At 40.9% G+C, this 8672-nt stretch overlaps 1 pseudogene across 1 annotated transcript; it reads right to left on the bottom strand.

Annotated features, from left to right (window-relative positions):
- Nucleotides 1–4862: 4862 nt before the first annotated feature.
- LOC144580393 (cell division cycle protein 16 homolog pseudogene) lies at nucleotides 4863–6650 on the bottom strand (annotated as a pseudogene). The gene has a single exon (XR_013529845.1). The product of XR_013529845.1 is annotated as a cell division cycle protein 16 homolog pseudogene (transcript).
- Nucleotides 6651–8672: the final 2022 nt, after the last annotated feature.

The raw sequence follows: 8672 nt of genomic DNA on the forward strand, positions 1-8672 counted from the left end.
AAGACTCACTAACCAGGATAAACATTGCTGTATGTTACAGTAAAGCTATCTGGAGGGAACACATGAATGATTTTGGCATACCACAGAGAAACCATTTGTAAAACTCAAATGACCACATGCAGCTTGTCAAGGAGTCTAGATTGGTCTTGTTTTATACCATATGGGGTGATGAAAATAGAAATGTCAGCAGAACTCATTGAGGGTGCTCTTGCCAGCTGCTGAAAAATAGAAGTTGGCTACTCTCAGAATTTGGTTTAAAGCTGGACAGATTGACTGTTACAGGGTAAAGCTTTGTCTAAAGTCCTCGTTTTCTTTTAAAACTGAATACAATTTCTGTATACAGATTCGTTGTATGTACCTTTATTGCTTCTTGAGGGTCCCTGCTGTATGGACAGTCCTGCTTCAGAAGTTGCTGCTTTGTCTAATTGACTCATTTGTAAATGAGCAGAACTGTTTTGTTGTGTTTTTTCCTAAATATAAAAGTCCACACTTGGTTTGTGCTATAACCTCGAACTTTGATTTCCAATGTCATACTTAAAACTGTGTGGAGTGAGACTTTTGCCATAAAAATGAACTACAGAGTCCTTTACCTACCAGGGCCTTTCTGGTTTGACTGCCGTGTTTCAGGATAGTTTAAAAACTGTTCATGTTGCTTGGATCGAATCAAAACCAGAAGCCACTTTTAATAATGTGTTGAAGACACTGGATTTGAAGCCCTATCCATGATGGACTTAGTGTACTATCAATTTTCTCCTGTCCCAATTTATGTGAAATTTTGGCCTTTAAGTAAAAGAGGGGCCCATTCATAGGAAAGAGTGTTATATCTAGGTTTTTAAAACAGAATTTGAAATTATAATTGTTAGCAATAGTATTAGAGAAGAAAAGGTCCATATGCTGCTTCATAGATTGATATGTGTTAGTTAGGCTTTTTGTTATAGTTGTTCGATCAAGGGCCTGTTTACTAAAATCCTTCATACAGAGTAAAAGTGCAGCTGCCAGAGGGGAGAAAATGGACATTCTTGACCCTTTCATTCTCTTCTTTGGCTTACAGGACACTAAAGCAGGAGGATCACATGAGTTCTGGATGGTTAAGTGTCCTTCTCATGGAAACACTTGCCTTACAAGGCTCTAATTATGCCTACTTTCCCTAGTCAGTGCTCTAAAGATGTGTCACATTTTATTATAAACAATACAGAAGGGGAGATATGTGAGATGGTATGCAAAACACATTTTCTCACTGTCATTAAATGCTCTAATTATGGTTAGTTTCCCTGGTGAAAATGCTCTGAAGATATGTCACATTACATTATAAACAATACAGAAGGGAAGATAGGTGAGATATCATGAAAGACAATTTATCTTTAATGGCTCCTTTGCCTTGATTTGAAACATCCCCAACATTTCCTACAAGTCAGTGTACATACAAAGGGGTTAGTCTTTTAAAGTAAGTATTTCCTATTAAAATATATACATATATATACAGTGCCTTTTTGGTGCTGGGAGTCTGAACACTGACATACAGCGGTGTAATTTAGAGTTAAGAGCGGCAACAGTGTCTTTTGATAAGATTTGGAAAGGCTTTTCAATCACTGCAATCTTAGAGGATTGACAGTACAGGATTTCTGTTTGAGGGAAGGATTGTTTAGACTCAAGAAGAGGTGACTGCGTTGTGGGTCTTTGGATAATTCATGAATACAAATTGGCTTTGACAGATCACTAGATACTGCCTCCTCAGCTTAAAAAGCAACATAACGTTTGTATATGCTGTTTAAGTTTCTGTTAAATAATCATGTATCGATGCGAAAAACTTCAGCACTGCTTGAGAGTCATATTTCCACCACAGATATTTTCCCCATTGGAAAGCTATTTTCATTTTAGAAAAATGGGTTGTTAGAAGATGAAAGTCTTTTATCTTTTTCACGATTTATTTTGGCTATATGTTCATACATTCTTATTAAATATTTCATACACTTTATTGCAACTAAGATGTAGTTCATCTTAGATAAATGCCGAAAAGGGAAACTTGATTTCATTGTTCATCTAATTAGGTACATTAAGAGCAGTTTGTGTAGAAATTGGAGAGAACTCTGTTTTATATGAATCACAACAGTGCTCGTTATGGAATGTGTTAAATGCTTTGCCCTCTGGAACTTGATTTTTGTGTATCTGAGACTTATTAACAGTGCTAACTGCTAAGGACACTGTTTACCTTGTTTTGGGTGTTAGAGTTTCAGTTTTTAAAAAGTTCTTGAAAATGTATTCTGTGAAACTATTCATACCTCTCTTCCTGCGAATTTTCTCCTGAGAACTAGGTTTGGGGTAGGAATGAATTTACATTATTTTCTCATTTGCTTTGTATGGTATGAAGGATTTGTAAAGCTTTGCTCAAAGTTGTGTGCATTTGTAAACCTATCATGATATTTTCAATTTTATGTGTATATTTTATTGTCTGTTTTTGGTGATTCCGACATTAATGGAAGAGAATATTTTCCATTAGGTTTAATTTTTTTCTGATTTTTTTTTAATTGGTGTTCATTTTTCTTTTGATTTAAAGGATTAGAGAAATCTACAAATGTATGTCACAAATAAGCAAATCTGTAAACTTTTCTTTAGTGAAACATTTAATTCACAAGCATAATTTGGAGGTGTGTTCTGTGTTTACACTGTAGTTTGGATATACAATTATTAGTGGCTTTTTAAAAAATGAAACGGTGTTAAGTGAAATGTAGTTCCTAGCTTTGTACTCCAAGTGGTCAAAGCATCAACAATGAAAGTTCCATTAGGAAACTTTTTATTTAAAATTTAAGATAGTAATTAATATTCAGTATAGTTAAGGGCAGACTTAACCCACTGGATGAAAATCTAGGACTATATGGAAGTAAGCAAACAGACATTTTTAGGTGGAAAGAGTCAATCATGCATAGAAATAAGGATGCGTGAAAGCCTTAAACTCCAGCTCCCTTTTACTGGAGTCTGTGAGTGTGTACAGGTATGGGTCAAGTGTGTAAAAATAAAATCTCATCTATTTTAAGAATACTCGGGAAATGAGTAAAGAAATGTAAAATTGCTGCTAATCAAATTTTTTGGAAAGAATTTCTGGAAGTGGTCACTTTAAAAATTATTTTCCACCCTTGCAAAATTGCCACATTTCAATTGTTTTACTGGCGGTTCTATAGTAGTCCAGACTTTAGAAACCAAACACAATAAAATGGCTTGTTGCCAATATGGCCACAACGCTGCTACTGCCGTAGCATCATTCAGCAGAGGTTTTTGTTTATAAAGATGAAGTCTTGAATACTGTTCAATAAACTTGTCAAAAAATTAAAAAAAAAACAGTTTACCAATATGCCTGATTAGAATGTGAAAGACTGAATTCTGAGTGTGTTAAGATGGTATCGATCACGTTGGTGTCATGTCACTAAGTTTAATGCTGCTGTTTTTAAAAACAAGTTTTTTGTTTTTTTTTGTTTTTTTTTTTTGAGACGGAGTTTCGCTCTTGTTACCCAGGCTGGAGTGCAATGGCACGATCTCGGCTCACCGCAACCTCCTCCTCCTGGGTTCAGGCAATTCTCCTGCCTCAGCCTCCTGAGTAGCTGGGATTACAGGCACGCGCCACCATGCCCAGCTAATTTTTTGTATTTTTAGTAGAGACGGGGTTTCATCATATTGACCAGAATGGTCTCGATCTCTTGACCTCGTGATCCACCTGCCTCGGCCTCCCAAAGTTTTTTTAAAAAGCCAATCTATGTACTAAATTGCTTCCAGGTAATTTTTGATTTCCTGAAGTGCACTGAGGTTATCTGGAAGATTGGGTGTATTTTTTGGTGACTGCTGCATTCATCAGCAATGAACAGCTTCCACTGTATGGTCCTAGGGGTTAAGGGGTTGGGGGTTTTCATTTTTCCATTCCTCAACACAGAGCAGAAATGATAGATTTTGGTTGTGTGGGGTAATGTTGGTATGCCGCAAAGGAACCTAAACGTTTGGTCTTGTTTCAGAAGCCTAACAGATTGCTAGGCAAGAGAAAAACTTGAAGAAAAAAGAAGCTTGATTTCATGCTTCATAAGTAGCATTTAGATTTATAGCACCAATGTACATTTTGAAACTTTCTTTCAGCGGTGGGGGTTATGGGGAAGGGGTGGGTGTGAAGGGGTAGATGAAAGCTTTAATTTAGAAAGAAAGTTTGAGTAAAAAAAATTGTTTTCATTAAATGTATTTTATTTGATCTGGGTATTTTTGGACCACATTAAATTAATTGTTAAGCTGCAGTTGAGTGATTCAAGTGGAAGTTTTGATAAAACCACGTATGGGCCGCGTTGTGAATCACTTGCCAGTTGTGCTTTATGGAGCTTATTTTATGACTTAAAATACTGTACATAGGAGGTATGTTACCTTCCCCTTATTTGTATGTTTACCATATACTTTGATATTTGAAATGTCCGCCGGGTGCAGTGGCTCACGCCTGTAATCCCAGCACGTTGGGAGGCCGAGGTGGGTGGATCACGAGGTCAAGAGATCGATACCATCCTGGTCAACAAGGTGAAACCCTGTCTCTAGTAAAAATACAAAAATTAGCTGGGCATGGTGGTGCGTGCCTGTAGTCCCAGCTACTTGGGAGGCTGAGGGAGGAGAATTGCCTGAACCCAGGAGGCGGAGGTTGCGGTGAGCCGAGATCGTGCCATTGCACTCTAGTCTGGGTAACAATAACGAAACTCCATCTCAAAAACAAGCAAACAAACAAAAAAAGAAATGTTATGTACTGGAAAGGCCACTGATATTTCTAGAACAGATTGGATTTTATGCAACCTTTTTTCCTTGAATTAACAGCAATAAAAAAATGAAAAATAAAAAGGGCATTTTAAAAATTGTTTACCTTCTTTATTCCACTATGTTTAACAATTTTGCAGGTTCAGAAATCAGAACACATCTGTTGCAAAGGTGTGAGATCCAATCTCCTAAGGCGGGTCTCTGTTCCTACAGTGGGACAGCGGGACCAGGAGCACTGACTGGAGTCACGTGCTGTGCACTGACACAGGTGTCTCTAACATCATGTCACTTTCATTTCAATTTCAATGGTTTCTTCCAAGGGAGGTCTGGAATCAGGAGTTTTCCTCGAGGTTTCCAATGGAGTAAGCCCTGTTTCTTCTGCAGTCTGTTTTTCTACTTCCACTTCCCTGAAACCCCAGGGAGGTGAGATCATGTTTTTTAGTGTCTTCATTGTCTGCACATCAAAGTCGTAACATTTTAATTTGTCTTTAATGTCTGCTCTGATATGAGCTTCAGAATCACCAATGTTCATTTCGATGCAATGAGCAAGCGTTGTAACAGAAAACGTATCAACTCGCCTAAGACTAGGGCTGTGTGGAAGTGGTCCACAGCATTTTCAAAGCTGCCCATCAGACTGTGGATGTATCCGATAGCAGAGTAGGCGGATGCATTCTGAGGAATCACCACCGGAGCCTGACGGTGGTAGTCCAAGATCTCGGCGAACTTTTTAAGTTTTCTGCAGACATGCCCCAAGTTGTTCAACAAAGGTTCCCGTTTGTCAACTGTTACCTCATTCCCAATTGCTTTACTTTTTTCCAAAGCAGCAAGAAACCATTTTTCAGCTGTTTGCCGTTCTCCATTCTGAAATGCAACCACTCCGACCTCATGCATAACAAAAAGGTCTTTTGGTGCAATGCTTGGAGCTTGGCTGAAGAACCTTTCAGCTCATTTTGAGTTATTGGTCAAACCATATTCCAATCCAATATACCACATAGGCAAACAACACCCTTTCATCAGCTGTGCTGCTGTGAAGTAAGCGGCCATCGCTTGGTCATGCTCACTCTCCACCACAAGTGAATGTCCGCAGGCTACCCATGCAGGTCCGTAGATCATCTCAAGTGTGTGGCTTTGCCGAGATATCTTGTGGCACGTTCATTTTAATGACCAACCATGAGGTGGCAACATCCCACTGCAGACCAAGACACAGGATTACTAGGCTATAAATCCACCAGTTAGAAATATAGAAAAGTTTTATTTCTATAAAAAGGCTTTATTCAGCTTTCCAAGTGTCCCTATATGTACAGGTAAACAACTTGCATGGAAAGGATCTTTCTCCATCACTACAGAAGTAAGCTTGCAGCACATTTTAAAATACAATTATAATAATATCTCAGCTAAAGACACCTCCACATCCAGATTCTCTTGTAAGCCATTTTACAAGACTCAGGGATGACTGTTTCACTAGGCTTCTTATATATTTTTAAATTTGTTTTCAAATAGAAAATGCAGCAATTCCTATTCTTCATTACAGAGCTTGCTGAGAGGTAGCGATTCAATAAGTTCTTTTTCTTCTTGTGCTGTCAACACGTGTGATGTTAAAAGATCAAATGCTTCAAAACAGTAGACATCGAGCTTCAAAACTTCTCTGTAGCTGTAGCTAGCAAGGGTTTGGTTATCTACAGCATCATAGATTTTTCCCAGGGAGAAGACAAATCGAACTCTTTATTGAAGACTGTGACATTTCCCAGTCACTGGAGGGATCTTTGAGTCCACTTTCATCCTTCAAGGATTTTTCAAATAATCTTTTGTTGATTGGCTCGTCCACGTCAAGAATGTCATGGACCTGCTGGTGCTCTTTTGCAGCATAATGACCCCTATGCTGCCCTTGCTGAAGTTAGTAGAGTTCTGCCCCCACGCGAATTCCTGCCCCGGCACCTCTTCCCTGGCGCTGAATCAGGCACTGCTGCAGAGCTCCAGGCTTCCCAGAGTCCGGGATGCTGTGGGACCAAGGTCCACGTTGGCCCTTCCACTGGGTGCAGCAGGAGCTGGGGCCCAAGAGTCCCCCCCCCCCACTTTTTTTTGAACTTTGTATGCTTCACAAAGTTCTCGTTCTGTGTTTTTCAGCTCCACCAGGTCATTTATGTTCTTCTGTAAACTGATTATTCTTGTTAGCAATTTCTCTAACCACTTTTCAAGGTTCTCAGCTTCCTTGCATTGGGTTAGAACATGCTCCTTTAGCTCAGAGGTGTTTGTTATTACCCTCCTTCTCAAGCCTGCTTCTGTCAATTCATCAAACTAATTCTCCATCCAGGTTTGTTCCCTTGCCAGCAAAGAGTTGTGATCCTTTGGAGGAGAAGAGGTGTTCTGGTTTTTGGAATTTTTAGCCTCTTCACTGGTTTTTCCTCATCTTCATGAATTTATCTGCCTTTGATCTCTGACGTTGGTGACCTTAGGATGGGATTTCTATGTGGATGTCCTCTTTGTTGATGTTGATGCTCTTCCTTTCTGTTTGTTAGTTTTCCTTCTGTCAGGGCTCTCTGCTGCAAGTCTGCTTGAGTTTGCTAGAGGTCCACTCCAGACCCTGTTTGCACGGGTATCACCAGTGGAGGCTGCATAACAGCAAAGATTGCTGCCTGTTCCTTCCTCTGGAAGGTTCGTCTCAGATGCCAGCTGGAGCTCTCCTGTATGGGGTACCCGCCAGATGCAAGCTGGAGCTCTCCTGTATGGGGTGTCTGTCCATACCTGCTTGGAAGTGTCTCCCAGTCAGGAGGCATGGGGGTCAGGGACGCACTTGAGGAGGCAGTCTGTCCCTTAGCAGAGCTGAAGGGCTGTGCTGGGAGATTTGCTTCTGTCTTCAGAGCCAGCAGGCAGGAACATTTAAGTCTTCTGAAGCTGTGCTCACAGCAGCCCTTCCCCCAGGTGCTCTGTTTCAGGGAGATGGGCGTTTTATCTATTAGCCCCTGACTGGGGATGCTGCTTTCTTTCAGAGATGCCCTGCACAGAGAGGAGGAATCTAGAGAGGCAGTCTGGCTACAGCGGCTTTGCTAAGCTGTGGTGGGCTCTGCCCAGTTCTAACTTCCTGGTGGCTTTATTTACACTGTGAGGGAAATCTGCCTACTCAAGTTTCGGTAACAGTGGATGACCCTCCCCCCACCAAACTCCACTGCCCCAGGTTGACTTCAGACTGCTGTGCTGGCAGTGAGAATTTCAAGCTTGCTGGGCTTCATGGGGGTGAGATCCTCTAGCTAGACCACTTGGCTCACTGGCTTCAGCCCAAATGGCCAACAAGTTTTGTGCTTGAAACCCTGGTGGTGTACACACCCGAAGGAATCTCCTGGTCTGTGGGTTGTGAAGACCATGGGAAAAGCGTAGTATCTGAGCCGGAATGCACCATTCCTCATGAAACAGTCTCTTAGGGCTTCCCTTGGCTAGGGCAGGGAGTTCCCCCAGGTGAGGTGACACCCCACCCTGCTTCTACTCGCCCTCTGTGAGCTGCACCCACTGTCGAACCAGTCCCAATGAGATGAGCCAGGCACCTCAGCTGGAAATGCAGAAATCCCCCACCTTCTGCACTGATCTCACTGGGAGCTGCGGACCGGAGCTGTTTATATCTGGCTATTTTGTCCGCAACTCCTTATTTCTTTCTTAAAATATCTATCTCTGTGGTAAATTTTCCATTCATATATTCATTCATTTTTGTTGGCTTTCTGCCTTTTCTGGGATTTCACTGAGTTTCTTTAAAATCAATATTTTGAGTCGTTTATCTGATAGTTCATATATTTCATTTTGGTTAGGCTCCACTGCTGGAGAGTCCGTGTGATCTTCTAGGGCTGTCGTAATACTTTTCTCCAGAATTCCAGAGCTGTTTCTCTGGACCCTTCTCATCTGCATAAACTATTGCTTCT

The sequence above is a fragment of the Callithrix jacchus genome, chromosome 2 (assembly GCF_049354715.1).
Source record: "Callithrix jacchus isolate 240 chromosome 2, calJac240_pri, whole genome shotgun sequence".
NCBI classification, from domain to species: domain Eukaryota; kingdom Metazoa; phylum Chordata; class Mammalia; order Primates; family Cebidae; genus Callithrix; species Callithrix jacchus.